The sequence below is a fragment of the Cydia amplana genome, chromosome 13 (genome assembly GCF_948474715.1).
Source record: "Cydia amplana chromosome 13, ilCydAmpl1.1, whole genome shotgun sequence".
Classification (NCBI taxonomy): Eukaryota; Metazoa; Arthropoda; class Insecta; order Lepidoptera; family Tortricidae; genus Cydia; species Cydia amplana.
The window spans coordinates 3721632-3741653 of record NC_086081.1 but is presented as its reverse complement, the minus strand read 5'-3'; the positions used below and the strand labels follow the sequence as shown (position 1 = coordinate 3741653).

Genomic DNA, 20022 nt, shown 5'->3' with positions numbered 1-20022 from the left:
TTAATCACCCACCTTTCATAACATTTGAGGTTGATTACGTTTAAGTATTTTAATTTAGGACTTTGAATTGGTATTCTATAAAAGTTTATATTCTATAAAAAGTGTGTGATGATCTGATGATTTTTTAGGGTTCCGTACCTCTAATGAAAAAAAAGGAACCCTTACAGGATCACTCGTGCGTCTGTCTGTCCGACCATTTCCCCCTCTTTATCTCCGAAACTACTGGGTCTAAAACTACGTACAGTACTAATTGGCTACTTTCCTACTAGTCAAATCAGCTTCTTTTTTAGACCTGTCAATTTTTTTTTGCTAATATCTATCTAATCTAATACCTTCAAACGAGCAATTCTTGTTTATTTATTTATTGATATATATATTTCGGGGATCTCGGAAACGGCTCTAACGATTTCGATGAAATTTGCTATACTTATGGGGGTTTTCGGGGGCGAAAAATCGATCTAGCTAGGTCTTATCTCTGGGAAAACGCCCATTTTCGAGTTTTTGTCTATAAAATATTTCAATCCGATTTATTAAACAGAAACTGTGTTTAAAAATAACTGCTATCTATGTTTTTCTAATAATTATCTGGTGTTTTATTTCGTGCACAGTGTGAAATAATTTATTTTAAGTAGAGGAAAGTACCCAATTATATTATGAATATGTTTGCTATTAGTCTCGTAGCTTATGATTAAAGTCTTGTGGTTTTCCATTTGAGTTTCTAGCTTTAATTAAGGCAAGGCCGCGAAATGGGAGCAACTAGAAACAACGGTAAATTAATGTGGCTCTTATTATTATGAGGTTAAAGTTTAATTTCAGCGAATCCGCTCGACGTGAGATGAAATTTATATGATTGAAATATAACAGGAAACATAAATATATCACTAGCGCTATGTTCTTGTTGTTGCTCATTTCTGTTTTCTTATAATTTGTGTTTTTTATCATTGGAAAAAAAAACAACTTGAGATTAGGTAGATATACGGAAAGCAAAGAAAATTAAATGTGGTGGATGTTACATAATGTGCATCAAATCAGTTAAACGCAAAAGGAAAGGTGACAGTTCCGAACAACTGACAGGCCGATATCGTCCGGCGGACTGACCATCAGTGGCCCCTTAAGTACACTACCTATACATCGTAACTCAACACTACTCAGCTAAATCACATAATTACTAATAATTAGCCTACAGTACACCGTTTCCACATCAGCAAGTGATGTAACACCGGTATTTTCCGAACTAAAACTGTTACTAATAAAACCTCGTAAGTTCATACAAGTTCTTTACGGAGATAGGACCTTTTGTAAAACAATAGACGTGCGTGATGTATGAGATTATGATCTATCACGTTATCGCCCCGTTATCATGTACTTTCTTTGCTGTTATAAAATTGAACCTTAATTCGTTGTCTTGAGTTTTATAATCGATTAGTTTGAATGAAGATAGCGTTTCGTTTGGCGTTACTCTGACAGTTTGCCATTGTCTTTTCGAAGAGGCGGTGTTCCATATTTGAATTCTGTTCACAAACTCTGCAGTTTCTCATAGTTTGACTAGTGAAGTGTTTACTAATGAGAAAATTGTGAAGTTTTTTGATGTTTATGGATTTTTGGTATACGATGTGATTATAGTATTCAAGGATGACGAGGTCTGGCGAAAAAATGAAAATACACAAGAATATGGTTCCCAGTAAGTTTATGGAAGATTACGAATTTATTATTCCTAGTTTTACCTGATAATAAGTATTAAGGGTCCAAGATTACTGGTTCATTAATCTCCTATTCACTCTCGAATCCCATTTAGAAAAAGACGAGCACAATCGTTTTGTGCGAATAATTGCCGATAGATATACTCGAATAGTATAACATTTCATAAATCAATCATACTTTTTGTTTTGATGTAGGACTTAATGTGTTGAAACTTTGCCTGATGGTAAGCAATTATCGTAGCCCATGCCCTGCAACACCAGAGGGGTTGCAAGTGCGTTGCCTGCATTTAAAATGGAATTTGGGACTAGGTCGTATCGGTACTAGAATAAAATAAAAATAAATGCATGATAATTATTGTGTTTTTTTTTACATAAATGAAGATCTTATCAACTTTTAAGACGAACGATAACCTTCGTTATCAAACGTGTTAAGATAATAATTTAATTTAAACAATGATAAACCGCAATTTGAATAGATAAGGCAGAAGCGATAGGGTATTCATCCAATAGGGTATTTGATTTGACTAGGTACTAGTCAAGTCAGATTCTTTTTTCGAACTGTCAAACCGATTTTGCTACTATGGAAAGTATGGAATTTATACTTGGTCAACGATCTTGACAGTAGAAAAAGGCGGCAAATTTGAAAAATGTAGGCGCGAAGGGATATCGATCGTCCCATAGAAAATTTGAATTTCGCGCCTTTTTTTACTGACAAGATTTGTTTGACCAGGTATATATGAAACACTTGCATGTGACGTCACAGTCAAATTACCTACTCTTTATAGTTTTATACGGGTTTTAAAATAGAAATTGTGTCTAAAAATAACTGCTGTCCGCGTTTCTATAATAGCAAAGTGGTCGATAAGCGAGAATGGCCCGGCTCAGAGACTGCACAAAACAACGGCGTAATTTAATTGAAGAAGCGGCATTGACACCGTCTGGCTGTCATGCAATTTGTGTAATTGCTGTCCCGACGCCGCTCCAAACTGCATTCGATGTCATTTCGTGTTAAAATACCTACTAGATGCAGTTATGTCGTAAATATAAATAATATAATACCTATATACGGTCAGGTGGCGTGAGAGAAACATTGTTTATTTTTCTCGGGACAAGAGAAACCGTAAGGTTGTCTGGATCAGATCGCTTTGTACCGATAAGGCCGCCTGTTGTTACCTCGTCTTAAGGGGCCCACTGAATCCACTGATTAACAGTCCGCCGGACGATATCGGTCTGTCAGAACAAAGAGTGGACAGTTCCGAACAACTGACAGGCAGATATCGTCCGGTGGACTGAGAATCGGGGCTCCTTTAAGCTTGTATTTCGCTTTTTTTAGGGTTCCGTAGCCAAATGGCAAAAAACGGAACCCTTATAGGTTCGTCATGTCCGTCTGTCTGTCTGTCTGTCTGTCCGTCCGTATGTCACAGCCACTTTTCTCCGAAACTATAAGAACTATCATAAGCGACGCGCGAGCGCGATGTTTGAAACTTGGTAAGTAGATGTATTCTGTGAACCGCATTAAGATTTTCACACAAAAATAGAAAAAAAAAAATTTTGGGGGTTCCCCATACTTAGAACTGAAACTCAAAAATTTTTTTTTCATCAAACCCATACGTGTGGGGTATCTATGGATAGGTCTTCAAAAATGATATTGAGGTTTCTAATATCATTTTTTTCTAAACTGAATAGTTTGCGCGAGAGACACTTCCAAAGTGGTAAAATGTGTGTGGCCCCCCCTGTAACTTCTAAAATAAGACAATGATAAAACTAAAAAAATATGTGATGTACATTACCATGCAAAATTCCACCGAAAATTGGTTTGAACGAGATCTAATAAGTAGTTTTTTTTTAATACGTCATAAATCCCCTAAATACGGAACCCTTCATGGGCGAGTCCGACTCGCACTTGGCCGCTTTTTTGTATATTTTTTTCCATTTGTATGACGCCTCATCATATCCTTGCGAAATGTAAATACGTGGCAAATGCCGACGTATCCACATCGACAATATGCGACGCTACCTGCGCGAACCCGTACTCAAAAGGACATGAATTAATGATAAAAGTACTTACTACCTTTCTGAATTGATAGGAGTGAGCCCTTTGTACTTTTTGCTTCAGATCAAATTGAATCGAGCCATGCATTGTGTTCTTTTTGGCAAAAGGATCTTGTTGCTACACGTTTCATCGTTGGATTAAATACATTGCAAGTACGTGCACCATGTTTTTTGGGATCCTATTAACAAAGAACTAACACTGATTCGAACTTTCATGACTTTTTACTAAATAAACTTGGAATGCTCGGAAGTTTCCCAATAGCTCTTTGGGGAAGGACAACTTTGTGCCAACACCGGACTAATTCCAATAAAGTTTTAGTTCTCCTCTGGGATCGTTACATTAAGTTACCAAAAGCAGAGGCAGGGTTTCTTTAGAATCCAACAAAGAAAGCGTAAAAATGAGGAGAATAAGAATTCAAAACGGTAGTAACTTTGACAGTTTAAATTCGAGTAGTAACTTTCAAATTTTGTAGGATTATTATTATATTATGTTTACTAGCGACCCGCCCCGGCTTCGCACGGGTTAACAAATTATACATAAACCTGCCTCTTGAATCACTCTATCTATTAAAAAAACCGCATCATAATCCGTTGCGTAGTTTTAAAGATCTAAGCATACAGACAGACAGACAGACAGCGGGAAGGGACTTTGTTTTATACTATGTATATAATATTTGACTTTTCGGTTCCATTTCTCGTTATAATTTATGAATCTCTCCTGCATCAACATTTATGTCTCTGTTTGACCAAATTGTTGACTGGTAGAGAATGCCTTTTGGCATTAAGTCCGCCATTTGTACATTTCTCTTTCTTTATTTTTCAAAAAGTTTAAATAAACAAATATATCGATTAAACATTGACACCTATTTTGATCTCACTAAAATGTTCTCCAGAGCTTCCGCTATAAATGCTATGATTCGTCCATGATGCCAAGTTCCTGTCTCGCTGTGTAAACATTACTCTGATGCTTTGGTCCCGATTTACCTCCAAGCGTTTGGGTGAAGTTGCTTCCTTATTGATTCTGTTATTGTTTCTAATGTTTTTCCGTCAAACCGCACCCATTAATGGCAAAAGAGCCTGAAACTAAAGGTTAAGAACCAAAAAAATGTATTTGTCATCGTTATTGGTAAATATTAAAAGCTAGGATAAATGATAGATTTTGAAGTTAACATACAACCAACTAAAAACATGGCAAAGCAAATAAAGTGTGATATAAGGATTTAAATAATGCATTCAAAACCATTTCAAAACTGATTAGTGAGCAAAACTCGGAATAAAATTCCGTTATATAAATTTGATCGAAGTAGTTACATAAACGAAGTCAAAAATAAACTCATTACTTATGCGAGATTCTCAGTAATCTTACTACGGTTTCGAAGAACAGAATCGCAATGTTTTATTACAATTAAGGTCACTAGGTTACCCTTATCGAGGTTTACGAATAACTGGTAATTAGTTTAATTAATGTAGCGTTTCTTATTCCTGTACCTATTGACTCATTCGTCACGGTTAGGTGGCGAGAGGGGATCACAAACAATTTAAACATTGCAACAAACGTGAATCATACTTGATCGTAACACGCTGGTGACGGGGAAAAATATTTCGCAAGGTTTTTTTACGACCAAAAAGAGTCTGTGGTCCAATGGGATAGTGGAGTGTGGAACTAAATATAGACCATTCCCTCTTGACTTTCTAGGATGGTTCTCGTCTAGGTCAGGGGTCGGCAAGCTTTTGAGAAGAGCTAACCAAACAGTGCTCACAATTTTGGTGGGTACAGCAGGCCAAAACGATTTCGGGGACTGTTATAAGTCACAATAAGAAAATTAGGCTCCAGTATGCCTACTTACCTGCCTGTCTTTGTATTACCTTAAGGTCTTTAAGGTAAGGGTTTGTAAACCCAGTAATAAGTTGCTATTGTTTTTCCTTTCTACTGTTATGACCACTATCAGGCTAATTCGAACGTGCACCTGACATCAAACGATAGGTAGACGGACTGCAATGCAACGTCTGCAACCCGACTGCAACTTGTATGAGAACTGCATGCCGACGGCGTATCGGCCCTAATACAAATACGGAGAAGTCCGAGCGAAACGAACGCGCGAATGATAGCAAACTGATATGATTCCTATGATTCAAATATCGCTTCGAATGTCATGTGCACGTTCGAATTGGTGTGTATTGGATTAAGCTAAAGTAAATATCAGTAAAATATATGTTTCATTATAAAATTAAGCGCAAGAAAATCGATTAAAGTTAAACGATCGATTCACCATTTCTCGCTGGCATCTTCCAGTCAAGTTCAGAAGAACAATAAGGCTGGCCGCGAACAATGGCCGCGATTGCAGGCTTCCGTCGAGGCGCGCCGGCTGCTTGCTAATGAGGGCTTTAGGGCGTTCGCACACGGCCGACTAATCGTTGAACTCTGGAGCAATCTTACCTTTCTGCAGCTTGCTAATGAGGGCCTTACATCTTCTCGCGCGTACATCTTTCTCCGATAATTAGCAAACAATTACATCTTTCGAGAAATTTTACCTTTCGGCAGGCGTGTCTCACTCCGCGATTTCGTCGCTTTGCTACAGGTAGCTAAAAGTACATACGTTCCGGCCCCAATTTTGGGGAAAGCCATAAGCCGCTCTGTCGCTGATCGTAACAGACGCGTTTTGTTAGAGAGTGAGTCTTCTGTATTCTGTACTTAGTACTATTATTTATTCTGTGCTTTCGAACTCGTATACGATTTTAGTTACATTGCGGACCATTGAGGTTACATCAACTCAGCCGACCGATCAAATGACGCAATGTAATGAATCTCGCATGCGAGTTCTCGCACCCTCTAAATGAGCCCTAGACCGCTCTCACACGAGCTGCCAAGCGTTATGCGTGCATGATAAGCATCACAGTCGTCCGTGTACAGCTTACCTTAACTTGTCCCTTGGCCAATGTCGACGGCGGTTTATATTGAGATTTTGGACAGGCTTGCTGAACCAGTAAAATGTTCCTTGGGCAGTAAGTACATATTTAAATTGGCTTGTATTTCAAGTAGGTAGGTCATTATTAACCTTAATAGGAAGTCTTATTTTCTTCGCAAGCTTGTATGGTGTGATGTGCGTGTGCATTTAAACATGGATGCCTAATCAAAGTAAAAAAAATAAAGTGTGTCAAAGGTCTGTTTGATTTCAAACATAGACAGAGAAAATCATACTATATTTGTCTTACACTAGTACTAGCACCCAAAAGAAAAGGATGAGTATAGTTTTTTTTGTTCCTATTTACTGACAAGATTTGGTTGACCCAGTATATTACGTAGATTGTCGCTCGGTCTAAATTTGTGATCTAAGATTTAAAAAAAAACATATATTTTAAAATATAGTTTGTCAAAGGACTTTCTCATTTCAAACATAGACAGAGAGAATCATACTATCTTTGTCTTACACTAGTACTAGTACCCAAAAGAAAACGATGGGTATAGTTTTCCTGGTTCTTACTGACTGACAAATTGGTTTGACCAACTATATTAATAAACTAATTTTAACATTAAATTTATTTTACTATGGTTTACATCTGCAATTAAAATATTAAAAAAAAAACTTGAGTTGGAAACATTGTGTTAATACGGTTAATATTCTTGGTAAGATAGCGACGAAACTTGTTTTAGCGTTAATTTATTGGGCTAAATACTTGTTTTATCAGTAAAGTACTACGTGCACTTTTACTTTTAATTTAGTCGAAATACACGTTTAAAGTCACGGCGAATGCAGGTGTGCTGTTAGTACCTAACCCAAAGATATCAGAAATATGCGACATGACTGACAAAGTATTAAAATGTTATAGCCGATTTGATAGCAATCTCTTTGGACCTTAAGTCGCTAAAACAAGAAATAAACTACGACTTAATTATTTTGATAACATCAAAGACCATAAACAAAATTAAAAAGAAAACGAGCATCGTCTTATCTTTTTCATACTGCGTTGATGTACATGATAACCGAGAAGGACAATAACAAATGCAGTATGCAGTCCCGATACTCACGATATTTTTCCAAGTAGGTGTCAAAGTTTTTTTTTTAAAACGGCCACGGACCAATGGGCGGCGCCGAGGTGCCACGCACCTGTCAAATTTACATAATTTGGACGAAACGCTCACGTCCGCAGTTTTTTTTTAAAGCTGAAAACACCTGGAGAGTTTGGGATTTATACTTTAAGTAGTCGTTATATTCAATTTAGAGACTACTTAAAGATTTTATTTTGATGTTTCTCTCAGTTCAATGAACTTTAAACTGTCTGTGGCTTGAAAAAGGAACAATCAATTTATATAAGTTCTTACAAGATCAACAGTTTAACGTTTCAAAGCACTTATAATTAAGAGCACTTCCTTTACCAGGATTCTTAACTAGATTAGTTTTTTAATGTTACCTACGAGATCTCTTCGGTCGTTGGTGACTCAATTTAGTTTTTTTTTAAGACTTTAGACGGACTTGCATTAAAACCAGACCCACTAAAGCCTCCGACTCCTTTTTGTAGTTTTGAATTTGTCCTTCGAAAAGCACATTGATGCTATGTACCTTAACCCCTAAGTCCCAATGACTTAGGGGTTAAGGTACATAGCATACTTAATTTATTCAATTTAAACCAGGATTCTTAACTAGATTAGTTTTTTAATGTTACCTACGAGATCTCTTCGGTCGTTGGTGACTCAATTTAGTTTTTTTTTAAGACTTTAGACGGACTTGCATTAAAACCAGACCCACTAAAGCCTCCGACTCCTTTTTGTAGTTTTGAATTTGTCCTTCGAAAAGCACATTGATGCTATGTACCTTAACCCCTAAGTCCCAATGACTTAGGGGTTAAGGTACATAGCATACTTAATTTATTCAATTTAAACCAGCTATAGAAGCTCACGACACGGCTAGGTAATAAATAAGAAAATAAGAAACCTAAGAGCCTAGTTTATCGACAATGCCCTACCAATCTTAAGTCGTATTTCACACCAGTTTCATAGTAACATACAGCCTTTTAGAGCAGAATAGATGACGCAGCGCTCCTATTATCCTCGCCCGTTGGATCGCCAGCGTTGCGTCGAATTGAAGGTTCATTACGCTAGTCTTCAACCGTTTTTCTCAAGGCTGCATGCTACAAGGGGGCGTTAAGCCGCGCTACACGTGGCTACATTGCCACAATAAAAGAACTTTACACTGTGCGACAAAACGTCCTGCCTGAGGCTTATCTGCCTCTATTGCTCTGGCATATTTGAGCGAAAAAGAGGCAGTAAAGAAATTTTGACATTAGTTTTTCGTGTTAGGGCAACGTGTTTTCTATGGGGTCTAGAAAACGTTCAAGTAACAGGTCTGATGCAAATGCACTGTGATTTAACGTTGAACAAACGAGGTAGTGCGTATAAGGGTGCGTATAATCTGTTCAATATCTTAGTCCAATGTGTATTTGCGTCTCACATTTTGCTTAATGAGAGAGTGAGCCGCAATGCACACTGGAGCAAGATATTGGACAGATGGAATGCCACCCTAAGGCATAAAGTTCTAATGTCTAAATTTTGTGTTTAATCAACAAAAGTTAAATCGACTTATGCTGAATAGCGATTATCGTACTAAGTGAAAAATGACTTGCCTTACTTGAGTGATAGCGACATGTCCATACTGTCCATAGTTCATTTACATTTTAACCTACAATAAAATTAAATGATTTGTCGTCATGCTCATGTCATGTCGCATGCCACTCGATACATCCATACACTTGCCCGTGAATCTTTATAAACTTATTTATCGGTGACGCAGCGGACCCTCGTGAGTCGTGACGGTTCATTAGTGACACGCTTGTCTGAGGGAATTTATAGACGTTGACAACCCTAGCCACTACGAGTATTTTTAGCTGAGCAAGGATTCATCGCGAAATTATTTTCATATTATGGAAGAAATTAGGGTTGACAATAGCGTTATTCTAGTTGTAGGATTGATATTATAATTAAATAGACATAACGTAGGAAACGAGCACTTTGTTATAAGTTAAGTTCATACTAAAACAGGAAAAACATAATAAATCAATCCTTACTCAGCCAAAGACAAAAATGATAATGATAATGTTTTTTTTTCGTCTTGTATTTTGCCCGTGCGTCGTGCAATTTGCACATTTCATACTAAGCAAAAAGCTCGTGCTTCGAAACCATTATGTTTTGGCCATTGGATCCGGGTTCTTAGTTCGTAAGAACAGGAGAATATTTATAATAACTACAAAACCCGTTTTGAAAAGGAAAAGTTGATGCGAATAGCGTGCATCAACCGAACCTTGGTTTAATAAGGATATTGGAAAGGAAAGATACTTTCGGAACATCTGGCTCACCCGCGTCAAAGCTAAAACGACGTATGTCCAAACGGTCCTCGGCTAGTCATGCCTTTATTGTTCTTCATGGGGTAAAGGGGAGAAGGGGGCAACCAGTCTGCGTACACGCAAAGTTTAAATCTGCAAGCCTTATTAGGGTTGCTATTCCTTGCTACAGGCAATTACGCATGGTAACCGCAACCGCCATTGGCAAACTCCTTCAATTATTATATCGTATTCTCTTGTAATAGATTCCAAATTCAAACTGGTTTTCATTGGCTGTTACGGTATGGATAGACAACACTGCTGTATATATAATTTATATGTACGAACCCTTTGAAAACGGTATGAATTGTACTTACCATCCTTTTATATCTACACCTTTGAAGTAAAAGTTAAGTGGACTGGTGGACCAGATGAGTTTCACATAATTATTTATCTATTTTATGGAAATAAAAGTACTTACGCCCAAGTATATTTATGTACATACTATGTACATACGTATTTTATGAAATGTAAAGGCTATGTCAACTTAAAGACGAGTACCACGAGTTGTTTTTTGAAGTGAAAACTTCTTTAGCGGCGCTGGGCACTTTTTGAGGTGGGGAAAAAATGATAAACTCGAGACAGCGTAAGGCGATCACGTGACCGTAAGGGGCGTAAGGCGATCACGTAACCGTAAGCCCAGTAAGGTGGCCACTCATAATTTAAATGGCATTTAAATCAATAAAGAAAAACTCAATGTTATTTGACATTTATGTTGCGGACTCCTTTTCAAGACTCTTTACCTATGTTCAAATAATTTGACGTTGTCATGGCAGTATGTAAATAAACATGTGAATGAAAAAGTGTGATCTTATTTGAGAATGATAATAATATATAATAAATAAATAGAATACCTCCGCTAAACGTATGTATCGTGTTACCGGGCGTCGGTAACATAGTGAGGTGAGTTTTCACTTCTATCGGCACTCCCGGAGTGCAACCGTTGTTGCTTGTTTACACATGCACATTGCCCACACACGAAGAATATTTAATATCGAGAGAAAAACAGGGGTTACATAATGCAAATTATTTAACAAGATTGTGTTCAAACCACAGGTTTGAGGTTTTAACGTGTCTTATTTGGATATGGGCGGTAACTGGACCAATATGGGAGCATAATTGTTTGCGGTTGCTTTCAGTGCAGAGCTTCTTTTTTTGTTTTTATGTTAAATGCATAAAAAATGTTTTAAATGGGGTTGGCCGGTCGAAGTATTTAGCAGATGGCGCCAGCATAGCTTGAACTGCCTTGAACTGTCAATCCCTAGAATTGTGTCAATTTTTGATGTTTTTAATGGAATTTTATGCCCTGGACGGATGCCAGCTCTTTAAGCCAAATCTCATAGAAAAAGGGGTAAGCTATGATGGCGCCATCAATGCAAACTTTTGACAGTTGCCAACCCCATTGAAACACTGTCTTTATTATGTTTGCGTTGAGGTAGAAAATCAAATGGATGAACCATCTGTCAATCACAACCTTTACATTACAATGATACTAGATCGATCGTCGGTTATATGAGTCACCGTCAGTGTCTGCTAGTAATTCCCTGTGGTTAATTAATGATTACACATGTATCTGGCGTATGATGTATGTCATTACACGCGTCATATTCTCATTGCGACGACCGTTCAAGCATTACATGGTCAGGGGGCCTAGCCAAGATAATAATCCTTGATATAAAACGCCAATCGAACCTTAAATAATGTATGGAATCAGTCACGTTAATTTGTTAATTCGGACCTATGTCTGTATCGTACAGGTACTAATAAGATATTTTTGTTTCAGGTAAGTTCAGCTAATGTATGCATCCAAGTACGGTTGTAAACTTGTAACGCGAGACACTTTAAATCGTAAGTCTTTTAATAATTTACATTTGAACGTTCCATATAGGGGGCTATTCATAAATTACGTCATTTCAAATAAGGGGGGGGGGGGGGGGTCTGGACATCGGATGATGGTAGCATGACGTAGGAGGAAACGGGGTCATTCGAAGCATGATTTTTGGATGATTGTAGGGGGGAGGGGGTGGGGGTCAAAAATAGATGACGTAACAGCCCCTAGGTCTAAAAATATTCACCCCACAAACACTGCACTTAGATGCCATTAGTGCTTCGAAAAAATGATTAGGTGCATATAATAACATACACGTTCGTCTTTTTGTCATCATCATCATCATCGTCGTCGACATCATTGTCATCATCTTCATCGTCGTCGTCATCGTCTTCATCATCATCGTCGTCGTCCTTTTTATCATCATCGTCATTGTCCTTTTTATCATTATTATCATCATCCTTTTCATCATCACCATCGTCCTTTTTATCATCATCGCCGTCATCATCGTCGTCCTTTTTATCATCATCGTCATCCTTGTGTTCGTCATATTCCTTTTTATCATCATCAGTTTTCTTTATATCACCATACTTGTTTTCATCTTTTACACCTTTGCCGCCGGCTGCCAAAGATGAAAAGTTATTTATTTCAATTATTTGTCCCGGAATCCACCTTTCTTTATACAATAATATCTGGGTGACCGAGCTTCGCTCGGAATACATATAAAAACTCGAAAATGCGCGTTTTCCCAGGGATAAGACCTAGCTAGATCGATTTATCGCCCCCGAAAACCCCCGTATAGCAAATTTCATCGAAATCGTTAGAGCCGTTTCCAAGATCCCCGAAATATATATATATATATGTATATATATATATATATATATATATATATATATATAAATAAATAAATAAACAAGAATTGCTCGTTTAAAGGTATTAGATAGATAGGAATAACTACATACTAATATGTTGCTGTTGATGTGGCATTAACTGCATTTAACGAGTAATTAAGTTTTTATGCGCTACGCATTATAAACACTTGGAGCGCTGGATAATTATGGAACTGGTGCTAATGGAAAATTCACACTTCATTGAATTAAAATAGGACTTCGTGATAGGGCGTGGAGCTATTAATATAGGTATCGTAACGTAAATGTTCTGCCGACCTACTTAATCCTGAACCCATAATTTTACGATGAGAATATGTGGCTTTCCACCATCCTTAACGTGCATATGGATCTTTCTATCAAGAAAGGGTCCTTATGTACATGAAAATAAGGACTTGAACTTGACTTATGCATATGAAGCTTAATTGTACATATACCTAATACTATTATTCTTTATGATGTTATTGATGATGCATTCACATGATGGTTGAATCTCAAACGTTGACTTTCTTCCGCGTAAGTGGGCGTTTTTTTTGTTGTCCCCTACACTTTTTTTCAAATTCGGGATTTTTATGTTATTTCTACTCAGAATCACGAGCTCTTTCTATCCTAATAGGAGAAAAAAAGTGTCCCAAAATTTCCATACATTTTTCGATCTTTCCATTCCGCGACCGCCATACAAACTACAAAGTCTATGAAAAATGGTGACGTAATGGAAATAAAAACCTTAGGACACTTTTTTTCTCCTATTAGGATAGAAAGAGCTCGTGATTCTGAGTAGAAATAACATAAAAAATCCCAAATTTGAAAAAAAAGTGTAGGGGACAACAAAAAAAACGCCCAAGTGAGTTCTGTATTTGGTCCTTTTGATACATACATATTTGACAAGAAATCAGGTGCGGATAAGTATGAAATATTTTAAATACAATTTAATTTATCTTCTCATTATTGTCATTTTGTAAAATACGACATAAAATGGATAGGGTATAGTTCCAATATTGAAAACTTTTCTCATAGCAAAGTCTGCAATCAAATATGATATGGAAACTGTGATGGAGCACTTTTCATAATTGGAATGCGAAAAACGCGTTGAAAAGATTTATGCATCCTCTAGACTTCTAGAGAATGCCTAGCTATCATCTAGCTATGAAATATTTCTTCGTTCCGCGAAATATAGCAAACATTTAGGACTATTTCGGGTGGTGGAATATGACAGGCGATATGTTGTTAAAATATTCGTGCAGTTTCACAACATCCTGCGCGAAAATAAAACAAAATGGTGGAATTCCTAACTCGTGTCTGGATATTTGTGGCTTGTTTTTTGGCAATATTAAAAGAAGTGTTAGGGTATCTAGGTATCAATAACATTAGGACAGTTTTAGGTTTTAGGACATACAATATTATAGAGCCCCTTTATTTACCAAACATGTACCTCGCAGTAAGCCTTACAACAAAATATACCCATTACCCATCTGATTAAAAAACGATTAATAAAGGTGTTTATCTGGAGCATTGCGTTGTATGCAAGTGAGACATGGACACTGAACAAAAAGATAGAAAACGGTTGGAAGCTTTCGAAATGTGGTGTTGGCGGAGGATGGAAAGGATCAGCTGGACTGAGAGGAAGACGAATGAAGAAGTCCTGAGTATGATAGGAGAAAAGCGATGCTTATTAAATACAATAAGAAATAGGAGAGGCATGATGGTAGGACACCTGATACGGCATGATAAGTTTTTCCTGAACATCTTGGAAGGCAGGATTGAAAAGACAAGAGAAGAAGGGAAACCTAGAATAACTTATCTTAGCCAAATAAAAAATGATACATCGTATGAGGAAATTAAAAGACTGGCACAAGAAAGGAATGATTGGCGATTACTCCACCGACAAGAGCAAAGCTCTTAAGTTATGATGATGATGATGACCCATCTGGTACAAGTTATTTTCCGGCAACGTCACAATATGATACAACACGTTATAAAACATGACTATTTCGACTGTTTATAAAGCTGTATACAATACAAGTGTAATTGGTGTAGACTGTTAAACCGCGCTTGTAAATAAATAAATAAATGTAGGTAACTAGTGTAACTACGTCTTCTTTCCGATTGCATCAGATAATCCTGAAGCTAATTTCCACGACTTCATCCTGCTCCTCCAAATCTAATCTTCGATCTCGTTAAACTCGCACCGTCTGATATGCTAATACACAGCCCGGATCCATCCGCCGACCAGTCTCCCGATTTATCGCTCAGTTTACAGCTGCTATTCCTATCTGATCAACAGGCGAGTGATGCCCCCAAACAAATATAAAGCGATCTTTGCTTATGAGCAATTGTTGAACCTCGAAGTCACGCTTATACTGGTTTGCGTAAGGCGGGCGTTCGGCTAGCGATGTTTATAACTGTCTAAGTTTCATTCCAATATCTTAGCAAGAAAGGAGGATTTGGATATTCACAATTTCACACAAACCAGTATAAGAGCGTTTGTAGTTGTTAGGGATTTCTGGGTCATCTTACACTGGATGGCCGAAAGATTCGGAAACCGCTCTCGCGCGCTGCGAAGCAGAATACGTCATGACCAGGATCGTTATGCTGCACTCCGCCCCTTGCATCTCCAATTTTATAACCAAATGGGCGTATATACCGTTAGTAATAAGACATTTACGGCCTTTTAGATTAGAAATAAGATACGATCCATAAGTGCAGTAAACAGTCGAGAACGTGACGGGAATTTCTGCTTCAGAAAATGCATTTCTGCCCCTAAGTTTTTGACTTCACGAGTATGCGGGTATAGACTTTGTAAGCAATTTAAAGTTAGATTGATAAGATTAAATTCAGTCAATAGGGTTGAAATCATACCCGTATGTAGTTTTTATTTTGATTAAACATCGATTTGTATTTTGTATTTTATAAACTAGCAACAATAAAGTTCAGTAGGTACTTGTATACTTAGTCGACAGTTTAAAACAAATGCAACAATAATATTTAAGCAAACACAACCGACTAATTGCCGATTTTACGGACTTAGTTCTGATCCTGACAAAAACAAACAAAAACATCCGATTTTTACGTGAAGGTCAACTCTTTCACGGTGCTGATGCGTCAATAGATCTGCTATTTACAAACGGTCTCGGTTCATAACGCGCTATACAAATTTTAAAACAAATCCCAGGTTCTAACGGGATAGTGGGTCTTTTGTTGTCTACATTGAGACGGCATTTCTAGTTCAAGCATCCAGGCGGTCACATTCACGTTTTGTTGAGGTGAAAAGTAAACAAACTTTTTCTTAGTGACCTATCTCGGGGTAGATGTGGTTGTGGGGGGGTTGGGTTTTACATTTTAAGGTAGAGAGGTCTTTAGGTCCCAGTTTTCTGGCTGTAAATGACAAACTTGGTATTTACCGGCATTGAAAAGAAAGGGAGAATTTTAAATAGGATATTATAGGATCTAAATTTAGTATTATGTACCTTATATGATCTGTGACTCCGTGTCGGGTCACTTTGCTGGCTTTCATAATAAAACGATTTGCCATTTCATCTCAGAAGTTAGAATTATACTTTGCCTGCAAATAGAAATAGATGTGATGGTAGATTGACAGAGAAAACGGCACCTTCTTATACATATGTATACCTATTAAGTCTGATAATGAGTTAGATTAAAGCTTAGCCTTTTGTCTTAATCTTGTCTTACATCAATCGGCCTGCGCTAAAAAGCCGTATGTTAAAATGACAATTGTCTCAATATACGTCATTCTTCGTTAGGCTGTTGTCGTACGTAGTGACAATGAAAGCGTTCTCCGAGCTTTTGTGGCGATCTCTGGCTTCCGTTGTACGAAAATAACTGTTGCTTCAAAGTCAAATGATGTTTTTTTTCCAATGTCTGTTACTCCTGTTTGTTGTTTTAAACATTATTAACTAGTCGGTGTAAATTATTGAAGGTGCACGTAGAAGATTGTGTTCCGATTTTTTATTTTGATGTCAAGAGTTATTTTATCCCGTCTAATCAGTATTCTACATGGACATCAAGCACAATGTCCGACTGAGACCGGATTTTTGCCAACACCGAAACCGAAGATTTAGTTTTGTTGTTTCGGCCAAAACCGAAACTTTAGTCGGACCCCACCGAAAATACGGCCGAAAGATTCGGCAATTTTTGGACGAAATATGATTATGCTGAAACCTGCCAAAACCGAAATCTCGGTGGGACACTAATAAAGCATAACCATTAACCACCACCATAAGTGATATTGAAAAACTCATTCTGTTTACCGTTAATATCGCGCATAAAACTAACTCCTTTGCTGTCCAGGCGAGTCGTCTCTGGAATTCACTCCCTCTCAATATAAGACAAGCCCCGAGCAAGTTAGCTTTCAAGCGGTTGCTACATAAGTATCTGCTGAAACAAGAGTTCGAGTAGCGTTCATCATTATATTATATATTATGAGTATGTATGAAATATGTAGTAGTATATTATTTATATATATTCTAGTGTTTTTATTTGTGTATTCTACATGTAGTTTATCAGAATTATTAATTGTTTAGTTGTTTACTAAGTTCTAATAATTAAATTCCTTTTTCTCCTTGCACCAATTTTACATGTCTCTGTTTGGCCCGATGGTTGACTGGTAGAGAATGCCATTAGGCATTAAGTCCGCCATTTGTACATTATTTTTGTGTATTGTGCAATAAAGTTTAAATAAATAAATAAAATTCAAAATACAAACTGTTTTTCCGATGTCACATACGATACGATACGATTCATGATGTTACAACTGTGTGGGAGTATACCGAGAGGAATAGGTAGGTATGTATGATTTTATGTTCGCGATAAAGTTCATCTCGATATCACAGCTTGGTGCAACAGGAAACACAACATACCGACACTATCTGAGATCATTCGAATTCACACTTGAACAGCGAGCGCGGAAAAGCCCAATCGATGATGAATCGCAATCAAAATAGCCACCGAAGTCACAATCATGAATGAAACTATTTTTGTTCACGAACGCACTCTAGTTGGCTCCCGAAAAACGTCTATAGGGTCGTTAGGGGAGGGGGGTGAGGTCCCGGAGCCCCGGAGGCTGCGCGGCAGTCCGCGCCGCGCGCTGCCGAGCGCCGGTACCGCGATGTTCCATTGCATAGTGCAGCCTCGCCATGAATGGGGACCTCCGGACGACGCCAATGCCTTCCCTGGTACGAAAAAAAAACAAATTTTAAATCTCGAACGTTTCTGATCGTTTTAGTGCACGCGAAACCGGTTCACTTTGCAACGATCGCGCCGTTATGATCTATTAGTAGCAAAAACGTTGTGTAAATGCCAATAACTAATTATAACTGTTTTACGTATGTACTTTTTTTTTGGTGAGAAGAAGCTTGGGAAAAGCTGCGAAGTGCTTTGTTTTGTGGGAACGTTGGCAGAACGCGTAATATCGGTGCCGTTTAGTGATTGCGAATTAAAAAATGTGTTGCAAGCGCACCTTTGTATGTAGTAACATGAGAGATGGTAGCAAGCACCTGCTAGATCTAATTTTGACTAACAAAACATATGTGTTTCGTTTACAACAAATGACATATTTAAGATGTCTTTCTTTGTCCATTCCATTTTGCACATGTTTATATTGTAATCCACACGTGTACCGGCAGATGTGTACCGTTTTTTTATCGGTTCAAAATTGCCTAACGGTTCTCGTAAGCGGTCGATTTTCGATACCGATTCTCATTATCGTTCACCTTCACTCAGCTGTTAAAAGAGAGGGACAGACATACCCGTTATCACGGGAGCACGGTACAAAAACAAACTTACATTGTTGCTCGAGTTTTTTGTTGGTAAACGAAGAAGTCATTACGTCTTGCTTGGGAGAGTACGACTTGGCATATTCATCAATCACATTAGTTACTAGTGGCTTCCGAGTTTTGATTACACATGGAGTCCACGTCAAGTCAATTTACATAAAGTGATGCAAACTTAAAGTTTTATTTAAGAGACAATCTTAAGACAATTCGGCCTAGTTCTACCCTGCGGTAAGATCAATAAGGATTTTAGGTGGGTACTAGGCGACAATATACGTAATACAGATAAGCAAACGGTACAAAACATTCATAACAGAACAAGGAAAGAGCATACTCCCTTCTTAAAGGCAGGCAACGCACTTGCAACTTGTTGCAGCGTGGACCTGGGCGACGGTAATTAGACTTAGACTAATTAGTCTGCTCGTCTGCCACCTATATCATAAAAATAGGTACTTAATCGTACTCCACTCAAATAAATGCTCTTACCCTGCGGACACTGGCGATCAAATGTATGAAACAAACGCGTTCCTACGCACACAGCCTAAGCTTGTGTAGGTGAAAGCGTACCATGCTTGTGTGAGTGAGATAAGACATTGTAGGGTAACTGTGAGGTAACCGAGAGCGGGTCTCAGCGGGTGGGCGGCACTTTCAACGGGAGGCTGGGAGCGTCCATACTGTATGCTAGTACTCTTTATTATACTGTGCCCTGAGCGGAGTGAGCGCCTACCGCGAATCACGTTCGATGTGTTGACTCTCTGTCGCACTTGTATATTCTTACATACGTGTGACAGGCAAGTAACACCAAGTTGAAGGGTCCTTTCTAGAAAACGTACCTAATAGTTCTATAAAGAAACACTATTTCTATTTACATAACCAACAAAGCAAACATTCCTTGTAGCATCCGAAGTTGCAGAATGCGTTCATTGTCGCCTCTAGGCCGTAAATGTTGTATATTCCGTTCCCATTGCCTTTTGTCTGAGGCTGGATATGTTATGGCCTGTTTGGAATCTGGTTTTCTAGCTTCGTTTATTTCAAGACGTGTTTACAACGTCTCGCTTAAAAATTGTAAATATACTTGGTCAACCAGATCTTGACAGTAGAAAAAGGCGGCAAATTTGAAAAATGTAGGCGTGAAGTGATATCGTCCCATAGAAAATTTGAATTTCGCGCCTTTTTTTACTGACAAGATTTGGTTGACCAGCTATATATGTTTTGTTCAGTCCACAAGTCCAATTTGAGATTTTCTATTAAATAGGTACAGTCAGCAGCAATAGTTGCTAAGCGGGCGAGGTGTACAAAATGATCTTGACGCGACTTTATTGTTAACGGCTCGGCCACGACATTGAGCGACTTGCGACGGCGGCAGCGATAACCATAGGTTCGAGCGAGACACA

At 38.0% G+C, this 20022-nt stretch overlaps 1 protein-coding gene across 1 annotated transcript in view; it reads left to right on the top strand.

The window, feature by feature from the left end:
- The window catches only part of LOC134653369 (SLIT-ROBO Rho GTPase-activating protein 3-like), a 102765-nt gene that overhangs the window by 29242 nt on the left and 53501 nt on the right, over positions 1-20022 (top strand). The gene's annotated exons all lie outside the window — the stretch shown is intronic.